The 14,739-nt window shown below is 40.7% G+C and overlaps 1 protein-coding gene and 1 pseudogene across 3 annotated transcripts in view; both read right to left on the minus strand.

The window, feature by feature from the left end:
• The window catches only part of CDK6 (cyclin dependent kinase 6), a 246,300-nt gene that overhangs the window by 196,882 nt on the left and 34,679 nt on the right, over nucleotides 1-14,739 (minus strand). The gene's annotated exons all lie outside the window — the stretch shown is intronic.
• LOC122905751 lies at nucleotides 9,302-9,401 on the minus strand (annotated as a pseudogene).

A 14,739-nucleotide genomic window follows, 5' to 3' on the forward strand; every position in this document is an offset into this window, starting at 1 on the left:
TTGGACAACTTGAACCAATATTCTCAACATCAATTTCAAAGTGTCTAGAACAGAACTTACCCCTGTTGGTGAACCACACCACCAACCAACCAATTTTCTAAGCCCAGAAACCTTCAAGTAATCCTAGGTTCTTCCATGACCTCATACATCTAACCAAGCACCAATTCCACCACCTCAATGTTTCTCTATCCACTGCTACTTCCTGAGTTCAGGTACCCATCACTCTTGCCTAAACCTCCATAGAAGGCCTTTATCCCGTTCGCTGTCTTGTGGAGACTTCTGTACTCAGCCCCTCACTCTGGTCCATAAACCTTCCACACTGTACACCCAATTCTAATATCAAACAAATGCTTTTGGCCAACAAACATTTACTTAGTATTTGTTATTTTCTAGCATTGTACGGGGTGTGCTAGGGATAGAAAGATGAAAGGAAGAAAGACATTTTCTTAAGCTGTTCAGAGTCTAGTGGGCAGGCAGACATGAAAAGATGAATTATCAACTAATGTGGAAATGCTGAGGTAGAGAGACATACAAGGTATTTTAAGAGTAATAAAGGGAGCACCTAACTCAGACTTGCAGGAAAGAGTTCACAGAGGAAGTGACAACTGAACTTACCCAGGAGTTGCCCAAGAAAGTGGTAAAGAAAGGGCAGGAGACAGTGTGAACAGAGGATAGCAAGAAGTCCCACTAGAGAAAAACCTTGTATGCCATAAGGAACTTTCATCCTGTGGAAAACAGATTACCTGCTTCTGATTTTTTAAACGGCTCGTTCTGATGCGCATGGTAAGAGGGGAACAGTGGCAAGAAGACCAGTCAGGAGACTGTTGCAGTTGTACAGAGAAAATAAAGAGGGCCTGTCCTAAGGAATTGGCAGCAAGGACGGAGAGGAGAGTGCAGATTCCAGAAATATTTAGGAGGTTGAATTGGCAGGACTTGCTAAGTGTCTGAATGTGGCGGGGGTGGAGGGATGAGGAAGGAGGAGAAGCCAAGGATGACTCATAGGCTTTTGACTTTGGGGACTTGGTGCCACCCCATGAGATACAGCACTGTTCCCAGACCTTTGGTTTTCAGGGAACTGTAAAATTTCCAACAAATTTTGGGCTCTGACAGAATGTTGTCAACTGAAGACATAAATGTACCCTACCATCTACTACCAACATCATTTCATTAGAAAAAGCACATTTTAACACCCAAAATGTAAACAGATTTAGCTTTCTGAAAAATTCACCACAGGGCCCTTATTTTTCTAATTTCATCACAGATGAAAGGAAATTGGTACCAGGCCTCAGACCCAAACTGGGAAGCCCTGAGAGGGAGATAAAGCAGAAGTCCGTTCAGCAGTAAGATGATGAGTTGAAGGCAGAAGAATATAGAGTCCCTGCCCTCACTCACTCACTAGCCCTAAAGAGATGTCTATCTCCTGTACATTAAGGGTTACAAAAGAGTTCAGGAGTTATGGAAGCCCTGCAGAAGAGGCACTCCTATGCTGCTAGAGAGGGGTGTAGCTGGGGCACAGGATCTCAAAGGATGATCTGGAATTTGCCAGATAAACAAGGGAAGTTTGGCATGGTCTGGGCAGAAGGAACAGCATGTCCAAAGGTAGGTAGGTATGCAGGAAAATTCATATTTGGGGAATTGCGGATAGTTTGGCATGACATGGTGATTATCTTGGAAAATGGCAAGAGAAGAGCTGGAAAAGTACACAGAAGTGAAATTACAAAGGGGTTGGTAATCCAGGCTAGAAGTCTGGAAATTATCTTAGGAGCACTGGGGAAGAACTAAAGGATGTTACTTACAGTAGGCAATGCCATGGCCACCTTTACCACTTGGAAATACACTCTGACTGTAGAGCAGAAGTTGGACTGTAGGGGATAAAACTGGAGGCGAGGAAAACAAGTTGTAAGTGTCTGCAGAAGCCCAGGTTAAGAAATACAGACAGATTAAGGCAAGAGAAGCAGTAAAGAGAGAGAGACCAATACCACCAACAAATATTTAGAGCTCCTACTCTCTTCTGGGGGTATCAATGTCAGTGAGACAAGATCCCTGCTCCCTTGGAGCTTATTTTCTATTGTTGCTCAACAAAAAGAGAATCACACTTTACATAAATGTTTTGTAATTAAAATATTTCACCAACTATCAGATGCTTTCACAAGTCTCTCTATATGCATGCTTACATATGATAAAACCACTTTTAAATTGCACTAAATTTATGTGACTTATTCAACCATTCCCCTATTCTTGTAACATTGGCTCATTACCTGATGGTAAACTCCTGTACGTGACATTGCAAAAATCAAAACTTACATACTTTTCTGAATCAAAATGCATGTACTTTAAAAAAGTTCTTGATCCAGGGACGCCTGGGTGGCAAAGTCAGTTAAGTGTCTGATGCTTGGTTTCTGCCCAGGTGGTGATCTTGGGTGTCCTGGGATCGAGCCCCACACTGGGTTCTATGCCCAGTAATTTATACTCCTATGGTAACATCTAGGAGGTAGAATCCCTAGGAATCCAAGGAAGAACTGTAAACACACACTTGGAGCGTTGGATATGGGTCCAGTAACAGTTTGGAAAATCAGAATCCTGGGGGCTGTAAGATGCAACAGAAAGAGCAGCACCCCTGAGCAAATCAGAGACGAGCAAAACGCAGCTGAGAAAATGTCACCAAGAAAACAAGGTAATTAAGAAAATAATTTCACTTACAATAGCATCAAAAAAAGAACAAAATAAGAATAAATTTAAGAAAAGAAGTTCACTGCACACTGAAAACTAACGATGTTAAGAGAAATGAAAGAGGATCTACATAAATGGAAAGACATATGTATTCACGAGTGGGAGGGACTTGGTGTTGAGGGGCAGTACTCCCAAAATTGATCTGTGGCTTCCATGCAATCCGTATCAGAATCCCAGACTGTTAGCAGAAACTGACAACGAGCTGACCCTAAAACTCATACAGAAATGCAAGGGACCCAGAATAGCCAAAATAATCTTGAGAAAGAAAAAGCTGGACACTACAGAACTACTATAGAACTACTACACACTATAGAACTCAAGACAGGGTGGTACTGCCATAAAGACACACATATAGAGCAACAGAAGAGAATGAAGAGTCCGGAAATTAACTCTAGTGTGCATGCTCAACTGATTTCCAACAAGCATGCCCAAAAAAGATGGGGGAAAGGATAGACTCTTTGAGGAACAATGCCATAATAACTGGACAGTCACACACCAAATACTGAAGTTGGATCCGTACCTTAAAACAAACATAAAAATTAACTCAAAATGGATCACAAACCTAACTGTGAGAGCTAAAACTATAAAACTCCTAGAAAACAACGTTAAGAGTAAAGCTTCATGACCTTGAGTTAGGCTATGGTATCTTGGATAGGACACCAAAGGCAAAAACAACAAAAGAAAGAATAGGTAAATTGGATTCGTCAGATGACAGCCCTTTGTGCTATAAAGGACATCATCAAGAAAATGAGGTGCCAACCCAAAGATGGGGACAAACTATTTGCAAATCATGTATCTGGTAAGAGTCTTGGAACCAGAATATATTAAAAACTCCTTGCAACTCAATAATCAAAAGACAACCCAACTTAAAAACGGGCCAAGGTTATACCTCAATAAAGCTGAAAATAAAGTGAAATTAAAAGAAAAAAAAAAAACAGGGAAAGGATTTGAATAGACATTTCAATAAAGAGAGAATAAGGGCCAAAAAGCACAGGAGAAGATGTTCACACATCATTAGTCACTAGACAAATGCAAAGCAGAACCACGAGATACCACCTCATATATACCAAGACCACTAAAATTAAAAAGATAATAAAAATATTGGCAAAGATGGAGAGAAAGTGGAACCCTTATATGGTGCTACACCAGCGATGTAATTAGGTGCAGCCACTCTGCAGAAACAGTTTGGCAGTTCCTCAAACTCTTAGGCATCGAGTTGCTGCATTAATTCTACTCCTCGATATATGCCTAAGAGAAATGAAAACACATGTCTGCACAACGACTAGCACAGGAAAGTTCACAGCTCCAAGATTCATAATGACCAACAACTAGAAACAACCCAAATGGTCTATCAGTGGATGATAAATAACAGAATGTGATAAATAAAATGTGCAATACACATATAGTGGGGTACCATTCCATTCCAAAAAAGAGGGACCAATACATACTACAATGTGGGTAACTCCTGAAAACCTTACGCTAAGTGAAAGAAGCCAGTCCTAAAAGACTATGTATTGAATGATTCCATGTATATGAAATGGCCAGAGTAGGCGAATCTATAAGAACAGAAAGTAAGTCAGAGGTTGCCTAAGGTGAGTGGTAGCAGGTGGATGGAAGAAACGGGGATTGACTGCTAATGGGGATGGTGTTTCTTTTAGGGGGAATGAAAGTGTTCTAAAATTAGATTATGGTGATAGGTTGCACAACCCTGTGAATACACTAAAATCACTGAATCACCCACTTCCAATGGGGGAACTGTATGGCATATCAACTATGTGTCAAAAAGCTATTTGAAAAAGAAAAAACGAGGGAAGAGACTACCTCAAGAAGAGAGGAGGAGTTAATGCTACACAAGGCAAAAAAAGTATATTCCGCTCTTTAAAATACTTCCATTATTGTTTCTTGCCCACGGGACAAAGCAGCAGGACAAAAATCTAACATTTACGGAGTATTTACTATATATGTCAGACATGATTAAGAACTTTATCTGAAAAAAAATTAAATAAAAATTTAAAAAAGAACTAAAAAAAAAAAAGGATTTTATTTATTTGAGATAGGGAGAGAAAGAGTGCACAAGCAGGGGGAGCAGCAGGCAGAGGGGGAAGCAGGCTCCCCGCTCAGCAGGGAGTCCGACCCAGGGCTCCATCTCAGGACCCTGCGATCATGACCTGAGCAGAAGGAAGACGCTCAACCGACTGAGCCACCCAGGGCCCCTAAAAAAAGAACTTTATCTGTGTCTATGTATTTAAACATCTTAACCCTATAAAGTAGGCATCATCTCTTTTACAGATGAAAAGAACTAAGGCTGGAAGATTCAGAGATTGCCCAGGGTTATAAAGCTTATAAATGAAGGATCCAGAATTTGAACTCAGATAATCAGGCAGGAGAACCCTCACTCTTAACCACTGTACCTTCCATTCCACGACTTACTAAGGCCTTCACGATCTCACCCTAATTACCAATCCATTCTCATCATTTTTTAAAAACTTTTATTTATTTGAGAGGAAGAGCAGAGCAAGAGAGGGAACACGCATGAGTGGGGGCAGGGGTGTGGAGAGGGGAGCAGAGAGACAGGGAAAAGCAGACTCCCCGCTGAGCTGGGAGCCCAATAGAGGGCTCGATCCCAGCACCCTGGGATCATGACCTGAGCTGAAGGCAGCTGCTTAACTGACTGAGCTGCCCAGGCGCCCCTCATTTTCATCTTTTAACTAGATTCTAACACGAACTGGTATCTCTGTCCATCTGGTAACCTCCTGATTCTGTGCAAAGACTGCTCAAGGTATCTTCTCTGGTCCTCGCTGATCTTCCTTCTCCCCTCCCATTTCCAGGGTCAGACTCCCATGTGTCATCCCAGCACACCTGACTCAATGAAGGTACTCAGCCTCCATCACTGAATGAATAAATAAATGAATAAAAATATTCAATTGTCCTATCAAAAAGCACACTGTATTCTGGAAATAGGCTGAGCCAAGTCTGATAAATTAAGTGGGAGATCAGGCTGAGTAATATTCCTTTGGGTCCAAAAAGACGTGTGATAATAAAGTAAAGATGTTGATTTTGGGGTTTGGCTCATAAAACAGTTCTGAAGACAATTTCAAAGGAGTCTGAAAACGTTTTGCTCAATTAGAACAGAGCTAGAAACACTGGACTGCCTCCTGTGGGACAAGATTTATTTGGCCATATAAGCTCTAGTATGGCGTTTTTCATTTTTTTCTTTGTCTCATTATTTTCGTGTCACACGGTATATAAGGCTATTGCACTTTTATTACATACATTTCATTTCCGAAACAGTAAGTAAGCCCCTATGGGGCTTATAAGTTATCCCCATTTCCCCCCTCCTTTCTTTTCTCAGTAACTATCTTGACATGCTAAAGAAATATTTTATCATCAGAGGGTGATTTTGTTTATTTCCAAAAGAGGGAAACAATTTGCTACTTTTTAATATAAATCTCCCCTTAACTCCAAGGAATGTCTTGCTCAAGGTCCAGAACCTACTAACCTGTGATCCATCGCCTTCAGAGCAATCCACATTCGGCATATATTTGAGTTCACGCAGCTATTAGAGCAAAGCCTAAATCCCCTGTGTGTTTGCCAGTACAAAAGTATACTTAAGCCTAAACTAGGTCACAAAATGTTTTAACGTGACAGCATGTTTCACTCTTCCAACATTTTGAGAAATTTCCAAGGAACTACAGAAAGAGAGCTTCCGGAAACAAACAACCTCAATATCCTAGATCGCATCCAAGATAATCCCTGCCCCAATGTGGGTTCAGAGCACTATGGAAACAACAAAAGATAGCTAACCTGCACCACAGCACACATCTGATCTTTCTGCTTCTTTCAAGTCTCAGTCCTGACACACCAATAAACCCATCCATGATTCTGTCCACTTCTCTAAGCACACCTACCCATGTATTTTAATGTAACCAGTTTCTCTTGTGTCAGAATTTTATGGATTTTTACATTATGCCTATGGAAGCAGTATACACAAAGGTTAGAGCTCAGCACTGGCTGACTGAACACGAATCTGCTAACGTCAGTGTAAGCATTTCCTGGCTGTTAATAGGATATCACTTAAAATATTTCCATTTTGTTGGATAATGAACAACAGTTTTGAAAACTAGAACCTTGGGAGTAGACAATACTTACACAACTTCTAAAAGGTTGCAGACATGTAGTTAGTTAATCACTGCCCTTTTAGCTTCTATTTCTTTGTTAAAAGTAAAGCCAAAAAGCAAAACTGGCTACACAGCCCCCTTTATGTAACAGAGAAATGAGCAGGTAACAAGTTGCTCTAGGACATCACAGTTTTTACTGACCTGATCTGACATCCTAGAAGGGTAATTAATACATGAGAGTTCATACAGTCTCTTCTCAGTCCTTCTAGTCATCCTTATTGAATAACCTGAGAGATAATCCTGTTTTGCAAGTGGTTAAATGTATAAATACTGTTTATTTACTGTCTTTTATTGATCCCGACCTCCTTCTTTGATATTTCACTTCTCTTTTCTACATTTTTCAAATACAGCATATATTTCCCTTTCAGAATTAGAACAGCAGTTTCTTAAAGAAAAACTGAGTTGGTAAGAGTAGGACATTCTCCCTTCAATAGATACATCTTATTTTTTAGATACTCGGAAGAAAATCACCCATGGAAATTCTAGAACAGCAAAGTAGAGAATTTATACTTTAGTACCTGTTAACCACAGAGGTAAATAAAATACTAGAGACCTCTAAAATACTTCACTTACATATCAGGTGCACATTTTTCAAATGCCACTGTTAAAGGATATGCCGTAAAGTTATCTGTTGGAGGTTAGTTTTCAGTCAGGGATCTCAGGTGAATGAAGAGACACAACAGTGTGTGTAAGGGGACAGAAAACATGTTAGCTCCCAAGTCAAACGAAGGAACAACTCTGAGAAGCCGGGAAAATCCAAATGTAAGTGACGAGGATGAGACTGCCAACAGCCAAGACCCACTGATGAGGAGCACCTCAAATCTAAGGGACAGGGCTGTGATGGCAACTAACAGAGCACAGTTACTCAATCCAATTTACGTCTACAGAAAGCTGGTATTTCATCTTTACAAAAGCCAACTCTGGGAAAGACCCAAGTTGGCAGTGTGGCTCGGACCCTGTCACAGGTGAGGGAGTTTGTGTGACTAACAGCACTTCCTCCCCTCTAGTCAAGATGGCTGAGCTGAGCGCAGGGCTGGAAGGCTAAGATCCTTAGCCACCTCCCAGCAGGGGCGCCACACACTGGGTCCGACTGCCCGGCCGTCCTCTGGCTCCGCCACCGATAAGCGTACAGGGAAAAGGCAGTGCCTCAGCTGACAGATCTGAGCACACTTGAGAAGTACAGCTTTTATTGGAAAAGAGTAAATTAACATTTTGGTTCAAGCCTTAGTTTCTTATGAGGCTGGCAGGAATCTGTCATCCCTGGGCTCTCAATCCCTCTAGGTTTACTAATAAAATTGGGCTTCCAGCCTTTAATGCCAGGCAGATCCTGGAACATGGCAACCACACCACAGAATTGGCTCCCTGTCTCTGGGCAGCCAGCCATCATTCTCACTGACTCCTGAAAAGGCAACCGTGGTTACCTTGACCTTGAGACATACTTTTTCTTCACACTGTTAACAGAATGTTTCTGCATTTTGACTTCTAATTCATGCAGCTTTTGAACTGTAAGAATAAAGACAGTACCTCGCACATATTCACCCAGGTTTGCTGGAAAAACTTTGAAAGCGACCATCTCTTTGGGCAGCACATAGGAGCACTTCTGAGAAGGCAAATACTTAGACTTATCGGATACTGAATGAACTGCCTCATGGGGTGGGAAATGCTGAACGGTGAGGACCAAACAATATAGAATCCCTCGTGGGCCTTGTCGAACATTCTTCCTTTCCCTCCACTGAGAATCAGCCAATTCATCAAGAATAGGGTCCTGAGCACCGTATCCAAGGTGCCAACACTGGAGATATGCCAATTAGCAAAACTGTCCCTGCATTATTGGGTTCACTATCTCGGGCAGTCACTATACCTTAAGAGCCTACTTCCTTGCCTGGGTATGCTGGGGTAGAAGGAAGATTGAAAATGACTCTTCCCGGGTGAGATTCGACTTTTCAAGTGAATTTCTGCCAATGCGGTTACAGAGAATTTTGTTCCTGGCTTTAAACTATTCAAAACACAAATCTGTTCTATTCGTCTGATGTAAGACTAAACAAAAGCATTCATTAATAAAAAGCAGAGAAGACATAATGCCAAAATCTTTGTATATTTTAGAACATAATACATTTATCTTTTTCTAGGCAAATGGCAGGCAACTTTTTCTAATTCAAAGAAAGATAATGGAAAGAACTGTTTACAGGAGAACGATCTTCAATAATTCAGAGCTTGATGATCTAATGAAATTATTCTAGCATCAAATGTCAAAATGCTGTATTAAATCTCTTCTTTTGCGTTTCCGCACTTAAGTTAACATTTTGAGGAAAAAGGAATTCAACAAATAGTAGCCTTTTTATGGAAGGCTCACCCAATTCTTACTAAGCCCAATCAAGAGGATTAATTTCTTTTTTAATATGGATCGCTTCACGAATCTACATGTCATCCTTGTGCAGGGCCATGCTAATCTTTGTATCATTCTGATTACAGTATATGCGCTGCTGAATGAGCATAAATTTTCACAGACTGGCTATGTAAGAGCTCTTTAAATACTTTATATTTTTTATAAAATATGTCACCCTGATTTTTACAAACATCACACCCAATTTTTAAGTGTCTACACGTAAGTTAATTAATCTACTCTTAGTATAGGCCAAAAAATTATCTGTGTGTGTCTACACAATTTATACAATATTGTATACAATGTATACATATATGTACAATAAACAAAGACCACAAAACAAGAAAACTACTTACTTTAAGGTAAATTCACCCACATAGCAGAGTTGCTGCAAAAATGAAACCATTCACAACAGGCAAAATCAGGTTTCGGACGTATTAAGTGTTTAGTTAAAGATTAGTTGTGAGATGGTAATGATGATGATGAACATGACTTATTCTTAGAATTTTAGTTTTTATTTCATTTATTAGAACAATTGCTTTTAAGCACAAGGTTTCTCTTGATGCATACAGTTAGCACATTATAAAGCCTTCATTTCTAGGTGAATGAAGGACACTCTAAGGCTTAGTAGGGACTTCAGGGATGTTAATCACTTTCGATTCCTCCACCTGTGCAGGTCCCCTTAGGACAGTCAATTTCTCCACTTCCTTGTCTTCAACATGTGGCTTTTCTTCCTCCATCATCTCTACCTAATTCCAGATACTTCTTTTAGCCTTCACTTAGGGCTCCCAATTCCTCTCTGCTCTCTGCATATGGTGTTTCCTTGTAACAGAAGAAAATCAAAGCCATTTGCCTCATCCCTGGGTCTTCTGTCTCTCATGTTTCACAGGAAAGTATCCTCCTCGTCAAGAAGAGGTATCCCCCACCAACTGTGCCCTCCACCCTCTGCTAAGTCCTCATTTCATCAATTTTTACTCTTTTCTAAAAAGATTTATTTATTTGATAAATAAATCACAGAGAAGTTAATGGAGAAGCAGACTCCCCACCAAGCAGAGAGCCCCATGTGGGACTCAATCCCAGGACCCTGGGATCATGACCTGAGCTGAAGGCAAATGCTTAACTCTCTAAGCCACCCAGGTGCCCCTCAATTTGTACTCTTTATCACAGCTCTCCAATCTCTCCTCTGCATCTATAAACACACTCATATTTGTATAAGGATGCTAAAAATGTTAAACCACTTTTATTTCAACCTGGTTTTCATTCTACCAACATTCCACCCCTTCAGTTTATTTAATCATAGTCTACATTCTGTGGTACACATCCTTATTCCTTTGTTATCTGTCCCCCCACCCCCACCCCGCAACCCTGCTCTTCCAGTATGTCTCTCAAAGACATACTGGTAACTTCCTACTACTAAATGCAATCTCTTCATCCTCCGGACAGTGCTGAGATACCTGAAGGTAATGCCTCCTTCTCCTCGAAACTCTCCCCTCCCAAGACTTCCCTGCACTTTCTTGCATTTCTCCCTCTACTTCTTTGGTCTCTGCCCTCTCTGACCTTCTTCCTCCCTCAGTCCTAAATGCAGGTAATCTCAAGGTTCCATTCTCAGTCTTATTTTTCCCCTCAACATATGGGTTCTCTTGCTCAGTCACTGATTTAATCTGGGGTATCCGATTTGACAGTGACCTTAAGGATCTACTACAGAGAGCAACTGTTTTGAGGCATGATTTGAAAACACCTGTGCCTGTGAAAACTGATGGGTGTTAACAAATTGTTTTAGTTGGTGACACAAGCCTACTCGTGTGCTCAGTTTCCACATGGGGCGTATGTGGGTTGCTCCCTGCAGGGAGACACATTATGTGCAATATGGTATTCCAAATGTGGGTCTCAAAAAGATCTAGAATCTCAGGAAACAAACTGAGGGCTGTTGGGGGTGAGTTGGGGAGGGGGGATAGGGTGGCTGGGTTATGGACATCAGAGAGGGTATGGGCTATGGTGAGTGCTGTGAATTGTGTAACACAGAAGATTCACAGACCTGTACCCCTGAAGCAAATAATACATTATATGTTAATTAAAAATTTTAAAAAGATCTAGGTCTCCTTTAAGAATGTCACAGGCTTTCTGGACTCCTCTCTGGAGCATGCAATTTCTTGTACTTCAACTCTAACTCTGACTTGGCTACTTCTTGAGAGCACATATAAATCAACATGTTCAAAACAGAACTCACTGGTATCCCTCAAACCTGCTCCTTCTCCTAGGAGTCCTATTTCTAACAGGAGAGCCACCATTCTCTCATGTAAGCCAACCACCCCCAATTCATCTTGCTGACACTATGGCCCTGCTCACACCCAACTAGCTACCCAGACTGGCCAATCCTTGCACTCAACTCTCATACTTAACCCTTCCTCTCATTTTGAGGAAACTATCCCAATTTAGCACCATTTTCTTTCTCTCTCCCCCAGAAATGCTCTATCTCCTAACTAGCTTGCTTGTCTCTAGATTCTATTTCAACCTGATTTATTCTATTATTCTATTATTATTCCTACCACTACTCGGGTCAACTCAACACCTCAGACTCAACTGGCATGCATCGTACGCTGTTCATCTCCACTTTTGTGATTCTGCTCATTGTCTACCTCTTCTGTGGAGTCTGACTTTCCTGCTGCCACAAGTTAAATAATTCTGCCTTCTGCCGTAGCCTAGAATTGTATATGTGACTGCGAATGGTCCATATTACTTTATTCTTTGTATTATAGTAATTTGCAGGGGTCCCATCTCTTTCTTCCTGGTAGGTCCTGAACTCACTGAAAATAGGAACCGTTAATTCACCTTCTGATTCCCCAGTGTACATATTACTTACGGGGCTTACGGTAAGTGCCTCACACTCAGGAGGTGTCTCGTTAACCTCTGCGAGGCGGAAAGTCATGTAAGGCACTATTTTATTACTGTATCTGACGTTACATAGTGCTATTCCCTGTAGGCAATGTTAACTCTGGGAATGAGATCCAAACCGTAGCTGGAAGCCTTAGCATCTTTGGGTCCATCCAAAAAGCATCTTCAAATCAGGCAATCCTGACACCCAAGTTCTAGAATATGCCCCTGTGGAAACTGGAATATGCCAGAACCAACTTCCCAGTATCTTTAGAATAGAGAGACACCACAAAAGCAAGCTTCATTTCTTGGAATATTACAACATCCCCAATTTTGTGAGTACCTGAATTGCCACTTTAGGAAAAAGGAGGAAACTTCAAGGTTCCATTTCATTTTCCATGCAACAAATAGGAAAGCTTCATCCTTTCATCCAGAGCCCAATAACCTACTAAATGGTAGACTAAAAACCATAATAAAGCTTTCAAATGTGTTTTACCTCTACAAATAGCAAATTTCTGGAGGCATGGAGCTTAACCCTAATTGTGTGAAAAACTCAACATTATTAGTACTATTAAAATGTTTTCTTTATACTTAAGTATAAACACATCAAAGAAAATGGGCAAAATTTTCAAAATTAGCTAACAATGCCATCTTAAAATCAGCTGTAAATTTTATTCGACACTTTTTATTTTGTTTGGAGGTGGGGACAACTTTTATTTATAACAGGAATTCCTTTCTTTCTTCAAACACTGGGAGTGAGCCTTTGTAGAAAGGATTATTTCTTTAGTTTCTAAGAAACAAACTGGAATAATTGATGCCTTCAAAATTTCTCTCATAAAAGACTTTGCACAAACAATCTCTCTCTCTCTTTTTTTTTTTAACTATCTGATACTAAAACTATAGGAACACAGGATTTTAAAGCCAAAGGTCATCAAGTCTTAGTCCTCCTTTTTGAAAATGAGGAAATGGTGGGGGTGGGGGGAGTGGGGAGGCAAGGTGAAGGGGACCTGCCTAGGATCCCTCTGTGGACTATCCGCCCACTGTATCATTCTGCCACTAAATGCAGCAAAAGTATCTGGCGAAGTTAATTTCAGGAGGGAAAGCATACTATTCTTATACCTTAAAAATTGTCAAGTATTCTTTAAGGAAGCTTTAAAAATATTTGAAAAAACAAAGATGCATGCTTCGGCATTCTAACATTAACTATCAAAACCATCAGACGAATTCCAGCCTATTAAAAACGTAACTTTCAAAATGCAATATCCAAATACATCTTTCTGGGTTAGCAAAGTCCTCTCATTTTCTAAAATCATGGAAAGGTGCATTCCGACTTCAAAGAATTCTCTCAATTTATCGTCCTCTCCTCCCAAAGTCATGGCCAAACCCGTTTATTACACAAGCAGCTAGCTATCACACAGCTTTTTAACTGTCGTACCATGCTGGTTTATGTATAAAGCTGCAGTTCCCACTGTTCCGGAGTTTGTAACACAGAACTGTTTCTTCCGTATAAAAATAGGCACTGCTTTTTTGCTTGTGCTCATCCCTTTAGGTGGTGAAGGACGCTCATGGTGGTGTCCTCACAAGTCTATGGATAGGGGTGTTTCAAATGCGGCACTATTCACATTTGAGGCCAGACCACGCTGTTGTGGGGAACTGCCCTGGGCATTTAGGGTGTTTAGATGCATACTTGGCCTCTACCCACTAGATACCAGTAGTATCCCACCAACTGTCAACCAAAGAGTATCTGCAGACATTGCCAAATGTCCTCTGGGGGCAAAATGTCCCTCGGTTGAGAAACTACTGCTATTCAGGGATAGCGTTCACTTCTGCATATGTTCTGATACTATTTTTAAAACCTACCATTTCCATGTAACCCCATGTTAGGACGGCCAGTAGTAATTAACCTTCTCAAGTTTTTTTTTTTTTTTTCCTTAACTATCCCATTATTGTGACTGCCTTTGTGCGTATTATTTTGATGTAATTTCTAAAGAAATAGAATATCTCACACAATCCACTAAACAATAAGCATTTTATTAAGCACCTGCAGCATGCTAACCACCAAAGGAAGTCGGGAGCTCTATCCACAAAGATCTTTCATTACAGATGAAGGGAAGACGACATGAATACATGACACAAGCATGGGCCCCACAGGACAAGACATAATACAGAGTTAAACCAGGGGGAGCAAACTTAATGACCAGTGGAAGCACTCACATTTCCAGAAATGCTCTTAACGAAGCTGATGAGATCAGAGTCTAACCTTTGAAGACCAGTACATACCAAACAGGTAAACCTCTTGGGCTTGGTGAGTATCAGACCACGTCAAGCAGAAGGGATCCTAATCCTCTAGATCAAGTCTAGATGAATATAAAAACAGGTGAAGCCTCAAGCTATCGATGCCATCTACTACATTCATAAACTTCAGAATCACTCAATTCATCTTATGAGTTCTTCTCTACCAGTTATTTAACTTAATCCCCTCATACGGGTTAATAACATTTTATAAATGGAGGCATTGGAAGGAAGGAAAGGCATTGGAAGGAAAACCATAAAACCTGATAGACCAGCCACTGCGGT

This window comes from Neovison vison, chromosome 4 (genome assembly GCF_020171115.1).
Source record: "Neovison vison isolate M4711 chromosome 4, ASM_NN_V1, whole genome shotgun sequence".
Lineage (NCBI taxonomy): Eukaryota > Metazoa > Chordata > Mammalia > Carnivora > Mustelidae > Neogale > Neogale vison.